Source organism: Haemaphysalis longicornis, unplaced genomic scaffold (assembly GCF_048455015.1).
Source record: "Haemaphysalis longicornis isolate Haplotype H1 unplaced genomic scaffold, Haemaphysalis longicornis Haplotype H1 scaffold_11, whole genome shotgun sequence".
Taxonomy (NCBI): Eukaryota; Metazoa; Arthropoda; class Arachnida; order Ixodida; family Ixodidae; genus Haemaphysalis; species Haemaphysalis longicornis.
Genome location: NW_027526214.1, coordinates 42,413,581 through 42,428,579, shown reverse-complemented (window position 1 = coordinate 42,428,579; position 14,999 = coordinate 42,413,581). Strand labels below are relative to the sequence as shown.

Here is a 14,999-nt window from a genome sequence, read left to right as displayed (position 1 = left end):
GAAGCAGACAAAATGAGATTTGACGGACTACCAATTGAATTTTAATCATGAGTGATAGAAAGATTCCACTTTCCTGCAAAATGTCTTATATAGGCAATTGGGGCGTTGCCTTAATTAAAGGTTTAAAGAGCACCCTGCGCAATGAGTTGAGAGGGAATGATTATGTGCGACCTTGCATCGCACATACCTTCCATCAGAGCGAACATATTTTCATGATTCTTGTAGGAGGTGATTGCTGGGACGATAGACTTTACCCAAAAATACATTACGAGTAGTCGAGGGAAAGTGCTGCGGGTCCCTTCGATAGGCAAGGGTGCGAGAAAAAGCCCACCAATGCCTACGCAAGATGCTGTGTAGGGACATTGCTGATGAGATACCTCTTTCATGTGGAAAGGTCTGCATTGGGCACACTGGAAGGTGTGTGAACGTGCGATTGCGTGAACATCAACATAACCTCTCAGTTGAGAACTGCACAAGTGGGCATAACCCCATCCATAGCTCTGCAAGCGCATACATGACGCTCTTAAAAAGCAAGTGAAAATTGTCCAGGTGCAGTGAGATACAGGAAGCTTACCACGTAGGAAAGAACGGATTCGATTGTGTCAGTGACATTTCAACGGGTCTTCATATGAAAGAGCGTATTTATTAGGCTGTGAACTTTCCATATCACAATTATTTTTTGCATGCAAGTGGAGCCACATACCTGTGGCCTGCAATTATGTGTTCTTACGCTGCCTAAAAGTTAGTTGCTAGTCATTGCCTGTTCTCACCGGCTACTTTCTGTGATTGTCAATATTTCACGCCAAGTTCAAGTATCGTTAAGATGCACCAACTCGCCAAACACGTCTTTCTAAGCTTGAAAGAAGGGATGAAATAACCTAAAACACAAAGCAATCACACTGTGCTTCACGGCTATGCTAAAGAACCCACCAGTAACTATTAACAGCAGGTATTGTCTAAAGCCTAATAAACTGCATGTCAATATCCTCGATTTTAATATGCAGAAATCCCACAAACCTTGTGAGATTAGCAGCAGTGACGCACATGTTTCGCCCACTCTCATCCACAGCGTTTGTGGCAGGATCAGTAGCAAGGAGCTCATGCCAGGCACTGAAAAAAAAACAAGACCACACATAATTTATGGTACTTTGAAAATGAAAAATGGACAAGCAACCAAAACGAATAGAAAACCGGGCAAGCATTTTGAATGCTTGAGCGGGGTCACAAACTGTTACGAAATTGTAAAAACAATTCTTTCTTAAGATCTTTGCAGCAGCCATAAAAATTTTGGAATTTGTTAGCACCAGGAAATTAGTCTGTAAACAGGTCCTCTGACACAGGGGTTTCCTCCCACAAGTGTTGCAACGTAATGAGAGCATGCTTGTCAATCTTCCCACGAAAACCTGCCTTGAGTTGTTCGCAACACCCAGAAAGTTTCCTAGATGCCACCCATCTCTGTCACAAATGAAAGCATCTAGAACTGACAACCTAAGGTTGTCCAGTGCTTCATGTTCAGACGATATACGAAAATGCTATAAATCAGGGGTTGGCAACCCGCAGCCCAAGGGGGAGTATTATGTGGCCCCCGGCACAATGGTAGACCCCTTCTCCTCTGTCACTTTCTACCTGAAGGCCGACATGGCAGTTTTGACCTCAACTGGCATGAAAGCTCGTGACATTCGTGCTGGAAATAAACATGATAAGGATTGCTATTCTAGTTTTGTACACTGCTTTCAATTTCCTCCCCAAAATTTATTTGCCTGCAAAGCCCCCCTCTCCTCCCAACCAATGTGCCCTCCGGCCCCCTCCGTGTCCATTACATTAAACCCGGCTCTCCGCCTTAAAAGCTTGCTGACCCCTGCTATTCAGCAAAATTTGCAAATTTTTAACCTGTCACTGCTTGTTCAATTCGAAGTGAATGAAAATAAGTAAGATCTCTCCTTTGTATGCATCACGCGAGCATACAAACCCATTAAACTCTTCGTAATTTCAATGAAGGGCCCATGAAGTCTTGCTAGGGTTGAGGCTAGGCCAAGTTGATTCTAAGTTGAAAAAGACGAGACTGCAAAATGGGCGAGATACATCAGACAAAGAAATGAGAAAAAACACAAGTGCTGTTGTTTCTACTTATTTCTTCGTCTTTTGTGTCGCCTGTTTTGGGCATTTCCTTCCTTTTCACCTAAGACGACAGCAGACATTTTTTTTAAGACTGGGCTGTAGCTTATGGCTCTCGACAATTGTGTTCAATAGAAAACACTGGCACCATCACTGAAGGATCTGCGTTTTCTCAGAAGGATCAGGCAGAGTAGGCCACCTTGGATACGTCATGGGAGCCCTGACATAGGCAGTTTGAGGAGAGGCACACATGGCATCACACTGATCTCGATGTCGAAAGGAAATCCTTCCTTAACTTTTTCGAGCATGCACATATTGCACATATTAAAATTGACTTGAAATATGTTCTTCCGAACACTTACAGGTTAACCTTCCTGAGGGGTATCTCTATTTAAAACGAAAGCTTTTTTATGTAGTCATCTGTGCTTTGAAATTTTGTGCCAGCACTCCTTTAAGGGGAGGATTGAAGTTTTCATTATTCCCCACACTATAATGTGGCAAGGGCCCTGTGACACACTGGAAGGCAGCAGCAAAAAAATGGGCAGTCAGCAAACTAGATTCCTCACCATTGTGATGAAACCAAATCTTTGGAATCACTGATCAAACAACCTTGCAGAGCTTATCAGTGTTTTAAGTGCAAAATGATATAGCCATGGTGTTCGTTCTTGCTTTAGGTGCTCACTCTGAGTAGAAGCAGGCAACTGAAGCTCACCTGAACCCTCAGGGAGTTCCAAGAGAATGCCAGGCATTATTTACATGATTTGCTGAAAATTCTTTCAACTTTAAAAGCTGCCATGCAATTGAAGAGCCATCCAAAGAATGGTGCAACATCCTACCATTTGCAAAACAGCTTTCTTTCATTTTATGCTGCTCTCCTTATGCAACTGCATTGCAGCTGTTGTCCGTCATCTTATCATCAGAAAATATTGTTAATTTTGACATGGAGCCCTAGAAGTTCTAGCAAAAAGTCAACACAACTGTTTTAATATTCAAATATTTTGGTTGTCCCCACACCATCCCTTAATTGAGATTAATACCCTAGTTACATGGCGGAAGTAACTGTAGTTGCGTTTAACGGTGGTTACTAAATTTTAACTGCGGTTATCGCAAACTGCAGTTTTGGCTGTTACATGGGAAATTCCAAGTGTGTTGACAGCGGTCACTTGGTTGCGAGCATAACAAAAATAAAGTAACAAACTTTTAACCTTACGATAAAAACCAAAGGCGAAGCAGTGTAGACATAAAATATCGTTAAACAGTCGCTTCAGACCCAAACGCGACGCACTCGCCCACGGCGAAAAAGGGGCTTCCCCATCAGCTCGCGACCGGCTTGTTCTCGGGTCGGTTTGATGTTGGGAACTTGGGACCGCGGTCGATATTTGACCGGCGCTATCTTTACAACTGCGAATTACAATACATAGCACAATTTTTAACCTTTATAATATCCACTTTGTCGCATGTGGAACTTCTTTTCCGCGATCAGATTGATTTCGAAGAGGGGCGACAAGCTGTTGCTGCCGTGGTCTGGGCTGGTTCGAGCCGCTTTCAGTGCCGTGCGGACAGACAAGCCGGCATGTTTGCAGGAACGGCCGACGTGCGCACGGATCGTTTCTGAGCGCTCAAAACGCTTCATGATTGCCTGCTTTGTCTATTTTTTTTGGCAAACGATCAGCGGAATTTACAAATTTAGGCTTTTCTCATAGTTGATCGGGTGGTCCGGGAAACGAGCTGCTGCTCACGCGCGGTCGTGCCGACTGCGAGAGCGACGCAAAGAGCACAAGCTCCTCTTAGGGGCAGCTTCAGGGGCTCCCGCTATTTGAGGCCTTCGTCTTCTGCGAACGCCAGGTGATTTTTTTCGCCTACGCTGATGCGCCGTCACTTGTGTGCAAACTAACTTGTGCGATTTTTGAACACTGCGGCAGCGGCAACTGCGGTTAGCGTAACCGAACTGAGGTGGCCAAGCTCAGATTGTGTTAACCATGGTTAGCGGGGTAACTGTGCCCGTGTAACTAGGGTATAAGTGTCCCAGTCCACTGCGGGAAACTATCAGGCGAGTTTCACTCATTACATAACCAACTGAAGTGTGTGTTAAAATAGGCCATTTCAATCTCTCATTTGGAAAAACAAAGCCCATGAAATGTGTATTTTGAGAACACTTACTGATACAGTTCTGTCATCATTAAGCATCATACTACATTTCCCCCCCTGTAACTTTATCAAATTAAAGCAGTGCATCTCAGCCTTGCTGCAGTACATTAGCATTTATTCGAATAATCACTAAGATCAAAAAGCCTCATAGCAGCCACTGAGTAAAAATGCTTGTGCGAATGACGGGAAAGGAATGCTTCTATCATGAAAATACAAAACCTGGACCTCGTACTTACATTATTGCACTTTTTACAGCCTACATATCATTGGCTTTATTTCAGTTGTCTCAATTACGGCATAGTACCGCATTTCCTCTTTAGTCTTGTGTAATAAAGCGAGGATATTGCAAGAAGCACACACCGCAAAATTCTGCGCATAGGTGTCCTCGCAGTGTTGAACCTCAAAAAAAAAAAAGAAAACAAACAGGCCCAATTTTTTTACACCACGGCTATGAATGGTCAGTTGCCTAGATTGTAAAACTCGGCTGCCCCAATATTGTTGAGTCCACGGAAATGGCAGGTAACAAACTCAGTACGCTCGCACGAGCTTTGCAGCCACAGAAATTGCAGTGTGCAGTCGCAGTTGACAAAGAAAGATGCCAAAAAAGGTGCGTAAGTGTGTGTAGGGGGGGGGCGGGGTTGGGTGAGGAGGCGGCATCAGTAGTTGCTCAGTAAAGCCACCAGCGGTTGTCTTGAAACTAAAGGTAGAAAAACTATTTTCTTCAAAAAATAAAATGTGCGAATGCATTTGACTACTCACTGTTTAGCCGTACAGAACTTTCCACTGTTCACTGACGACTTATTTATAAGAGGTTTACAGCACTGTAAAAAGCCACGGCTTCTTTCTTAATAACTACGTCTGCTCTAAAATTACAGCCAGGCTGCATTCTGAACTTTTCTACCAGAAATACTGTTTTGCAAAGAACAAATTATTTGCCGCAGTGCTTCACTCGGCATCATATTTACTGCTTTCAAAACAGTGGTTTATTTGTACTGCAGAAACGGCTTCCGCGAATGTTTCTTTTTTTATATCAGCTTTCTAAGGAAGGTTTGCAACCTCCATTTAAAGGTTACCAGTGTACTGTGTTCACAATGGAAAAAAAAAAACAGTCGACAATATTCACGTCTTTGCGGCGGTACTTACAGGATAGCGGCGGCCCATGCACTAGCCCAAAGCTGGGAAGCATGCACGCACCACCGTGTGCAAGCAAAATACCTACAAGCTCCTGGAGCAAAATCTTCTGAGAAATGTCATCACATCTAAAAATACTTTTTTCCTTTCGTGCAAGAAAATGCACTACAATTTCCTACTATCTTAACTGGACCTTTACAAACCGATACCTACCTCGACATCTTAGAAGCCCTTGATTGAGGTCTGTGTTGTGATAATTGCTTAACGTTATCTACCTCAGCACTCATTCATTACTTCAGGCACCCCTGTCTCCAGGGACCTGCCAGGAGAAATGCACAGATGGCTTATTCCACATCGGCATAGTAAATGGCAAAAAAGCAGCTGCCTCTTGAGCTAGTGCCGCAGCAGTGACAGGAACATTGTCAGCTTGTTCTATTCCACGGTTATTAACACAGTAAGCTTCTAGCCAACAACAGAGGTTAGAAACTTGCACAGGATACTGAAAAAACTGAGCAAGCCTTGTCTATACAGTACAAGAACTTCTGAACTTGTGCTTGGTTGCTGCAGTGAAGTTTCTGAGGAAGCATAAATAAATGCTGCTTAAAAGACAATAAAGACGAATTTATGTTGAATTTACATTGGGAATATTTATTTCTTTGTACGATTATAATTTATGTTTCATCCAGCTGCCCCCAAGTAAGGAAGTTTTTAAGCGCAGACTCGATTTCAGAGCACACATCGTGAACTTGTGCGAGAAGCTGCATCTTTCATGGTTTTCGATAATGCTATGAACTTTCTAAAAATAAAGCACCGATGAGGTTAGATAGTGCCATTACCATCAAACAGTGCTTACTCAATTGCATTCCAGACGATTTGTCTCAGCACCAAGGTTTTGGCAAGTATAATTTTATTCAATGAGTCAGCACCCTACAGCTTAACAGTGCACTAAAGAGCGCACTCATGGTGAGCGAGAACTAACTGCACGGCGGGTTTGCCCATGCTGTACACAGGCTGCAAATGCACCGTGTCGCATGATAAGACTCTGAGTGGTATATTTTGTCTTGGAAGTCCTCTTGAATATAACAGCTGTACCCACATTTTTCACTTTTTTTTTCCTCCAGCATGCAGGTCGGCATGCAATGAGTGAAAATGTGCAAAGGCTGCTTGTTCGAGCGTCACTGCACAGTTGTTGAGTACATAAAAAAATAACAAACGCAAGATCGTTTTGCATTAAAAACCATAACTAAGATTTTGGGGGTCCCTGAGTGCTTACGCCAATAGATTACCACGCCCAATTGAACATATTTGAATGTAGCACCTTTGCAACAATACGCGCTGTCGTACGCTGTTTTTAGAGCCCAGTTATTGATTCCAATCCCATTATCTATAGCTAATGTTTGTTCCCTACAGGTTAGCAGTGTTCATTTTATAGACGAGAAACAAACAAAATTCAACCATTTTCTAGTGCTACAGCTCAGCTCTGCGGGGACGGTGAGACGCACAGCTAATTCGTAGGGTATAGGAGTCGGGTGCAGCAATTGACTGGAAAAAGTGTGGCACAGAGAAATATAGCTCCACAAACCGCGATTTCGGTGAGAACCATGCACAGCATGGTCCACTTTGCAGCCTGTGTACAGCATACGCAATCCTCGCCTGCAACTAGCTTTCACTCGCCTTTAACCCACTTTCTACTACACTGTTATACTGTGGGTTGCAAACTGTTGAATATGAACTTACCAATTTTCAAATCAGATTAGGTGTCCGAATCAGCCATACGATACGCAGTCCAATGCGGCTGGGGCCGTGGCTACTCCCGCTGTCCCCCGGGAAATGCCTGCACAGCTCCACACCAATCCCGGGCAAATGGCGCCACCCTGAGAAGGTTGGAAAATTGGGGTCTATAGTCAGGGCGCCTACCAAACTGATGCGTCAAAATTTTCCTAGTTTTTCAAAATTTCAATCAGTGCTTCAGCGAATTGCCATGAGCAACATGAGTTCATCCATCTCTAGGCAGTCTGAAAACGTCACATGATGCTGTCATGATCAAGTATGCTGATCAAAACAATAGAGGAGGTGAACAAATATCATACATTTCTTAAATTGAATGTAAATATTTAAATACAAATACGAATGTTACTGTATTTAGTCGATTATAACGCGTTTTATTTTTGCAACCTGAAGTCAACCCGCGCGTTGCAATCTAACACCACAACTGAAGTTGCCTAAAATTGCAATGATGCACCCAATTGTCATCAATGGCTACAGTTTTGACCATTTCGCAATCTATGTCAGCAAGATGTGTCAGAGTTGTTCGGGTCCACAACAAGCTAAGACCGACTTTTTCCGTTTCCTTGCTTTTTTTCTGTGGTGGTTGACAGCGTGCGCACCGTTTTTCCTTTGTTTTTGCGCCGTACGTTTGTATTCAGGCATAAGTAACTTTCATTGCCCTCAAGTGTTTCATAAACACCTCTTCAGCTCCCCTTGTTACGGCATCGTGTTGCACTCAGTATGACCCATGCTATTTTAATGGCTCAAGAAATCGGGAATTCGGCAGCTCCCCGAAGAGTCAACATCGACCGTCTGTGGATGGCAGCTGCTGCGGGAGCGCCTTTTTACATGAGACCCCTGCCCAAAAAGTTTCCGAGGGCCTTGCTACAGCTGCCACGTCGAATTACAAAAGGGTGTTGCTGATTTTGTCACCAAACAGTGTAACCGCCTTTTGGCGGTCAGTGTTGAGCTGATACAGCTCAAAACAAGTGATATCGCTCGACAGATGGGCTTCCTGCGAAGTTATAAGTGTCAAAGGTGGGCGCCTAGCCCAAGTGTTTGAAAAATAAATGTGCTTTTCCATAATTCCACTGGCCTCACGTGAGTACTTTGGCGGCCCTTCTTTTTTTTTTTTTGGCACGACAGAAAGTTACCCCTTGAGTTACTTTAGTGGTTTTAATGTTTCTTTCTGGATGCGATGAAGTCACCCCTCACACTACAATAGTGGTCACATTACAATTCAGTAAACACGGTACGTGGTTGTTTTTGGCATTATTATTGGAAGGGCAAAATTCAATATTAGCATACACTATGTTCTCTGTGCTTTTTTTAGACCGATCTTGATCAGAAGAGCAAGACTATAACCAACAACAAAATGAAATCTTATTTGTGCCCGATCATCAATGAGAGAAGCTTTTGAGGTATTAAAAAATGATGGACTGTTTCAGGTACCCCTTGGTACACAGGGGGTTGCGGCCAAATCATTAGGGAGCACTGCCTTGCTGCCCCAATATCTACCTATAGTAGACCATGCAGTAGCACAAGCCAGCATGGGCTACTTTAGGTAAACCTACCCATCCGTACCTGCCGCAGTGGCTGAGGCATTGCGCTGCTGAGCACGAGGTTGCGGGTTCGACTCCCGGCTGCTGCGGCCGCTTTTCTGATGGAGGCGAAAACCAAAAACCCGCACGTGTACGAGATTTCGGCGCACGTTAAAGATCCCCAGGTGGCCAAAATTAATCCGGAGCCCTTCACTACGGCGCGCGCCTAATCGCCGGCGTTGCGTCAACGCGTTAAACCCCACAATCAATCAATCATCATCATCTACCCATCCGTACCATTGATGCATTTTATTTGCCAGGGCTATCAACATTTGCCCCCTCATCCCACCAAAAGGCTCTGATAAAAATCACGTGATTACGTTAGGCCGTCGGATTGACTGATTGCAGGGTTTAACACGCTCAAGCTGCACATGGGCTATGAGGCGTGCAGTAGTGGAGGGCTCAAGATTAATTTTGAGCACCTGGGAAACTTTAACTTATGCTAAATCTCGAGACAAGGGAGTCATCGCCTTTCGCCTCCACCAGAAAAGCCGCCACCACGGCCAAAATCAAACCTGCATATGCTGCTCAGCACCACACCTTAGCCACTGAGCCTAGCTGTGGGTGCATTATGCTGTCAGTGTCTCAAACTTTCGAATACAGTAAATGCTGCTTAGGTACTAACATTACCCTATAGTGCAAAGAACCAAACTTTTGACTGCACCTAATTTACATTGTTTTGGTACAATTTGTTTTTTTTTTCACATCCTTCGCACACTATCTAGCCAAATATATGTTCAATATGATGACCAGGCGGTTGATGCCTCGCCAGAATTACCACCCCATCAGCATGTGCGGTCACTTTACTGGCCCGAAAGAATCTAAATCGTCAATTCTTATGATTTGAGAAAGCGAACTCATGATCTTGAGTAGCATGGGGCTATGCCTCATTTAAAAACAGAACCCAGCATGTAAACTTTTGTCTGCACATATTTAGAGGAACTAAAGCTATTTTATATAGATGAAAAAAATATTTTTTTTTAATTAATGAGCAAGAATAAACAAAATATGGCTAAGAAAACACAACGGTTAGTTTTGCTTCGACAAAAATCTATTTGGTTGAAATGATTGATTGATTGTAGGGTTTAACGCGCCGACGCAACGCAGGCGATGAGGCGCGCCGTAGTGGAGGGCTCCGGATTAATTTCGACCACCTGAGGATCTTTAACGTGCGCTGAAATCTCATACACACGGGCATTTTTGCTTTTCGCCTCCATCAGAAAAGCGGCCGCCGCAGCCGGGAATTGAACCCGCGACCTTGTGCTCTGCAGCGCAACGCCTTGCCACTGAGCCACCGCGGCAGGTTATTTGGTTGAAATGAATTTGAACTCACACAACAACTGAGCCTGTGCGCATAATGTAAGCACTTTGCTCACAGCATTTTGAGCAGTCACAGTATGCAGTCGACATAAAGAAATGAAGCATAAAGATGCCTCACTCCCGGTGCCACCAACAGTGCAGCTCAGTAGCATAGACATGATCTTATTTCAGAGAAATGGGTGGGTGAGCTTGAATGCAAAAAAGCGAAAGAAATTCATTCGACAGATCAACTTACAACTCAAGTTCACAAATAACTTCGGGACCTTGCACGCACACCCACGATAATTTCCCCAGTTTTTTTTTATTTTGCTTAACCCATCGCAAAACAGCCGGCTGATTCACTGACCACTGACAAGGAAGCCATGTAAATTCAGTGCATAGATATCGCCAAAAAATGTCAGGAGTCTGTATTCACAGAAAAGAACATTGCGTTCCTGTATCTGCAAGAGATTAAACTTGACTAGCTCACATTCACTGGAAGCATGCAGGCTATGCTGCCAGAAGTGTCTGCTGAGAGCACCATCACTCCACTGGCGCGGCATCCAACATCCAATGCATAGTGCTCAGTGACACGGTAATACAGAAGGGTCCATAGGTATAGAGGGGATATTGTGGCCGATATGCATGCATATATGATATGCTGCTGTCAGTTACCACTGGTGCAGCTACACAGACCCGAGTTTGGCCCCAGCTCCAGCATTCCAATTACTTCTTGCGGCACTGGGACTGCACCTGCAAGACCTTGTGCTTACTCACATTACAAGCATTATGACTTAACAGCTGCCCAGCTTCAAGCAGATGTTGAAGGACTCTTCACCCAGAAAACCTGGTTTGCACAGGCACTACATCGTGTGCAAAAGAAATTTAAAACAGGAATTCACTTTCTGCTTGTATAAAAAGCTACATTCAACATAATTCAAATGTCCTAAACATGCAGAGCACCCTACCGCTGAAAGGGCTACCTACTACTATTATTCCTGTGGTAATGCAACAATAAACAACTCCCACAAGTTAGCTGGCCATAAATCCTGCTGTAAAGGCCCCACATCACTCAAACGCATACTTCTAGGTCCAGTTTCCATTTCTGGGTTCCTATATCAGTCACATAAATGCAGTACGTACCTGCTATTGCTTTTCATCTTGCCAGACAGCCCCCGTCCTGAAGCTCCAGCCACTTTTAAATGAAAAGGTTGCAAAGAAAAGTTACATAAGCACAAACGTCGTTACCTGCCAAAGTTAAAAGCTCACAGTACACTACACATTTCGAGAAGTAAGAACACTCACTCAATGATTGTTTTATTATCAAGACAGTTATGTCAAAAGACCTAACCACAGAATTGATGAAAGGTGCTTAAAACCAATGCTATGTAAGCGTAGATAGCGTTTACAGCAATGTGAAATATACTCCGCCTAGGTGCTCCTGAACTACAAACTGTTTGAAGAAAACAAATAGTTTCCAAAGCAAGAGAACGCGAAAAAGGGTCAGGAAAGGTTTTCAGCCAGTAACAAGACAATAAAAAAATATCAAAACTTTCATTGCCAAGTTAAGCTTTTCAAACTATTTCCGGTTTTAATTTTTCTCAAGGGAAGTTTTACGTCCGATAAGTTAAGCAGTCGCACATGATATTTTGCTTTGTTCAAAGTGGCACAGCTATCGAAATAAAACATAAGCGCGGTGAAACCGCACGGCCGCATATAGAAATAGACCTTATGCGATAAAAAACCGCATACGAAACAAAACACATCGATTCCTCACGATGTTATCAAGAGCACCGGCAATTATTTGAAGCTTCCTAAGGCCCTCCGCTGCGCCCACCACCTGTCCGTCAGCAACGCTAGACATATCGAGCAGCACCAGCAAATTGCATGTAGCTTGCACGAACCACAGCGTGAGACTGACGCGGAAACGAGAAATTAAGCCAATAACACGTTTCTGGCACCGAACCTTACTCGCGCTAGAAAAGGTCCAGCAAAAAAGAACTTACCGAACTTCTTTGTCCGGGCACAGGAAAACGCCGCCGTTCTTCGATCGTTTGCCGCTGTATTTCAGCTTATCCTTAACCTCACGTGTTTCCAACGTGGCAAGCAGGCTTTATCCACAAAGGGCGAACACAATTTACGACGGTATATCGCACAAAAAACATGAATAACAACACGGACAATGCGCAACCACGGTCGACCTCTCCGCCAGCACTCCATGGAAAAATTACATCGGAAACGACCACAGCGCCGAAACGGCCAAATACATGAGCAGAGTTACGACTATATATTTTAATTCAAAGTGATCATACAACATTGCCAAATTTTTCAATCTTCAAAGAAATATTTATTGAAAATTGTTATTACTTTCGGTGTTCGCAAGTATTCCAGTTTAAATAGAATCCTGATCGGAAGTGACTGCAGCGCCGAATTAAATAGCAGAGTTCACTCTTTGTATTTGCATGCAAAGTGATGACACAACGTTGCAAAATTTGTCAATATTTAAGGAATCATTCATTCAAAATTATTATTGCTTTTTGTGTTCACAAGTATTTCCGTTTAATTAGGCTCCTGACTGCAACTTTCCCGATCGCTGCCTTCTTGCTCCCGGTCTTTTCCGATTGGCTGCCAGTTTTGGCCAGAAGATCTTTTTTTTTTTTTTTTATTTACGCAAGTACGCCCTTTGGCATAAACTAGATGTAGTCCAGCAGTCCCGTCTCCACAATGAAGTCGAGGAGGGGCCGGTATTGGGGACCGTGCGTCCAGCGGCGAAGGTCAGGTGGTCGTCCTGGGTGGTACCCAAGGGCCCTCATGTGACGAACTCGTGCTGCCTGGAGGCCCGAGCATGAACCAAGGAGGTGGTCCAGGGTCGCTTCAGTGGCAGGGGTTTTACAGAAAGGGCATGTTTCTGGGGGAACTTGCGTCCTCCATGAGGCCTTTATCGCCGGGGTCAAAGCTGCGCCCCCGCGGATTCTCCGAAGCGCCACCTCCTCGCGGCGGGTTAAACCGCCAGGAAGGTCCGACCCACGCGGGGGAAGAAGGGCACGCGTGGAGCGCCGGAGAGACTCCTTGTGAATGATGAGGGTGTCACTCTGCGACAACTGGAGCAGGGGTAGCGGCCCAGTTACCCTCTGGGGATGGCAGGCCGCGTCAGCGTCAGTGTGGGCAGGTGTTGAACGTCTATTCCACAGAACTCGCACGGGACACGGAAAAGAGTTCACAATGCGATGCACATCGCAGGTCAAGTCGAGCGACTTGGCGACGCGTCGGAGTTCCCGGACTGCCTGTGTGGAGTCTGTGTACAGGTGAAGGCACGACGGCGGGTTTATGCGTAATCGAGGCTCTAATGAGGATAACCCATCCCGGATCGCCAGAAGTTCTGCCATGATTGAGGGAAGAGGTGCCTCGGTGAGGTATGAGCAGGTCTGCTGCAGTTCTGGATGAGTGGGGCACACAAGGCTGGTGTGTAGGAGATTTGGGGCCATGCCTGCGTCGACGTACACTTGCATTGCCTCGGCTGCGCCATCCGACTCCGAGGGAAAAGGGTTGGGCTGCAGGGACTGATTATGAAAACGGCGTATCCGGGTCAGTGGCCGGTTGTCTGTGGATTGGCTTCGGCTCCAAGGGGGAAGGTCAGGTGATTTTCGTAATATAACAGGTGACTTGGAATCGAAGTAGTGGGCCAATGCCGCAGCAACGGGAATTGTTTGAGTTTTCAGGTGACGTGCCCTCCTCCGCTGTTCAACAAGCTCGTCGAGGGTGTTCAGCTGGGCCTCCGCTTGTAGCGTCGGAATTGGGGTCATACGAGGCAGGCCTGTGATAACTCGCATAGCCTCTCGGTTTACACTTTCCAGTAGGTCCCAGTCCCTTCGTGTGAGATGCTGAAACTGAGCTTGGTATATCAGCCGGGGTTGCAAGACAGATCGAACTAGGATACGTGCCATGCGACTACAGGCACCGCCGGTCTTTTGTGAGATCCGTCGGAAGAGATGAAGCGTCTTGGAGGCTTTGCCGCGCACGCAGCGGATCCATGGAGCAGCGGACCCAGAGGCGTCTATTTCTACGCCAAGCACTCGCATTGACGATGCGGGATTGAGGGCACGGCCGTTTAAGGCCAAGGAGAGGGGCGTCTGGGAAAGACGACGTCGGCCCCACCTATTTGTGATCGACATGAAGGTCGTCTTTGCAGCCGAAAGTGTCAATCCAATCTTGGCACACCAATGCGCCGTTTTGTCTAGGGCCGCCTGGAGGCCTGCTTGCTGTCTGTTCAAATCTGCATGTACTGACCAGACTGTAATGTCGTCGGCGTAGATTAGAAAGAAAATGTCCGGAATGGTAGCTAACTGCCACGCGAGGGGAAGGAGTGCCACATTAAACAACACTGGTGGTGCCAACACAGAGCCCTGGGGTACTCCCCGCTCTGAGGTGAAATGCCCTACACTTTCCTTGCCGATTCGTATAGAAAAGGTACGACTGTCGAGGAAAGACCGCACCAAGTTGCAGACCATGACTGGAACTTTCAGCTGACGTAAGATGGTAAGGATCGCTGAGTGACTGACATGGTCATAAGCCTTTAGGACGTCCATGGTTAGGAGCGTTCGTATGCTGCGAGCTCTGCCACCCAAAAGTACCATGTTCGAAAGATGTTCCAGGCCATCTTCTGTACCGAGGTGTTGGCGGAAGCCTATCTGAGCTGGATGATACCACAGGTAGCGCTCAAGCCACCAGGACAGGCGAGTAGCGAGCATACGCTCCAGCAGCTTGCAGATAGTGCATGTCAATGCAATCGGCCTAAGGTTACTCATGCGGTCCACTGGCTTGCCTGGTTTTGGTATCGGAACCACTTCCGCATGTTTCCAGGAAGCTGGGAGCTCCCCTGAGGCCCAGATGGCGTTGAGTGAGTCAAGCATCCACTGAAGAGCTGGGCCATCAGCGTTC

The 14,999-nt window shown here is 45.6% G+C and overlaps 1 long non-coding RNA gene across 1 annotated transcript; it reads right to left on the bottom strand.

Moving 5' to 3' along the window:
* Window positions 1–1,030: 1,030 nt before the first annotated feature.
* LOC144160845 (uncharacterized) lies at window positions 1,031–12,259 on the bottom strand. Its single transcript, XR_013320407.1, has 4 exons — window positions 12,068–12,259; window positions 11,205–11,256; window positions 7,132–7,268; window positions 1,031–1,110 (listed from the first exon to the last, which is right to left on the bottom strand). It is a non-coding gene; the product is annotated as an uncharacterized LOC144160845 (long non-coding RNA).
* Between the last annotated feature and the right edge of the window lie 2,740 nt (window positions 12,260–14,999).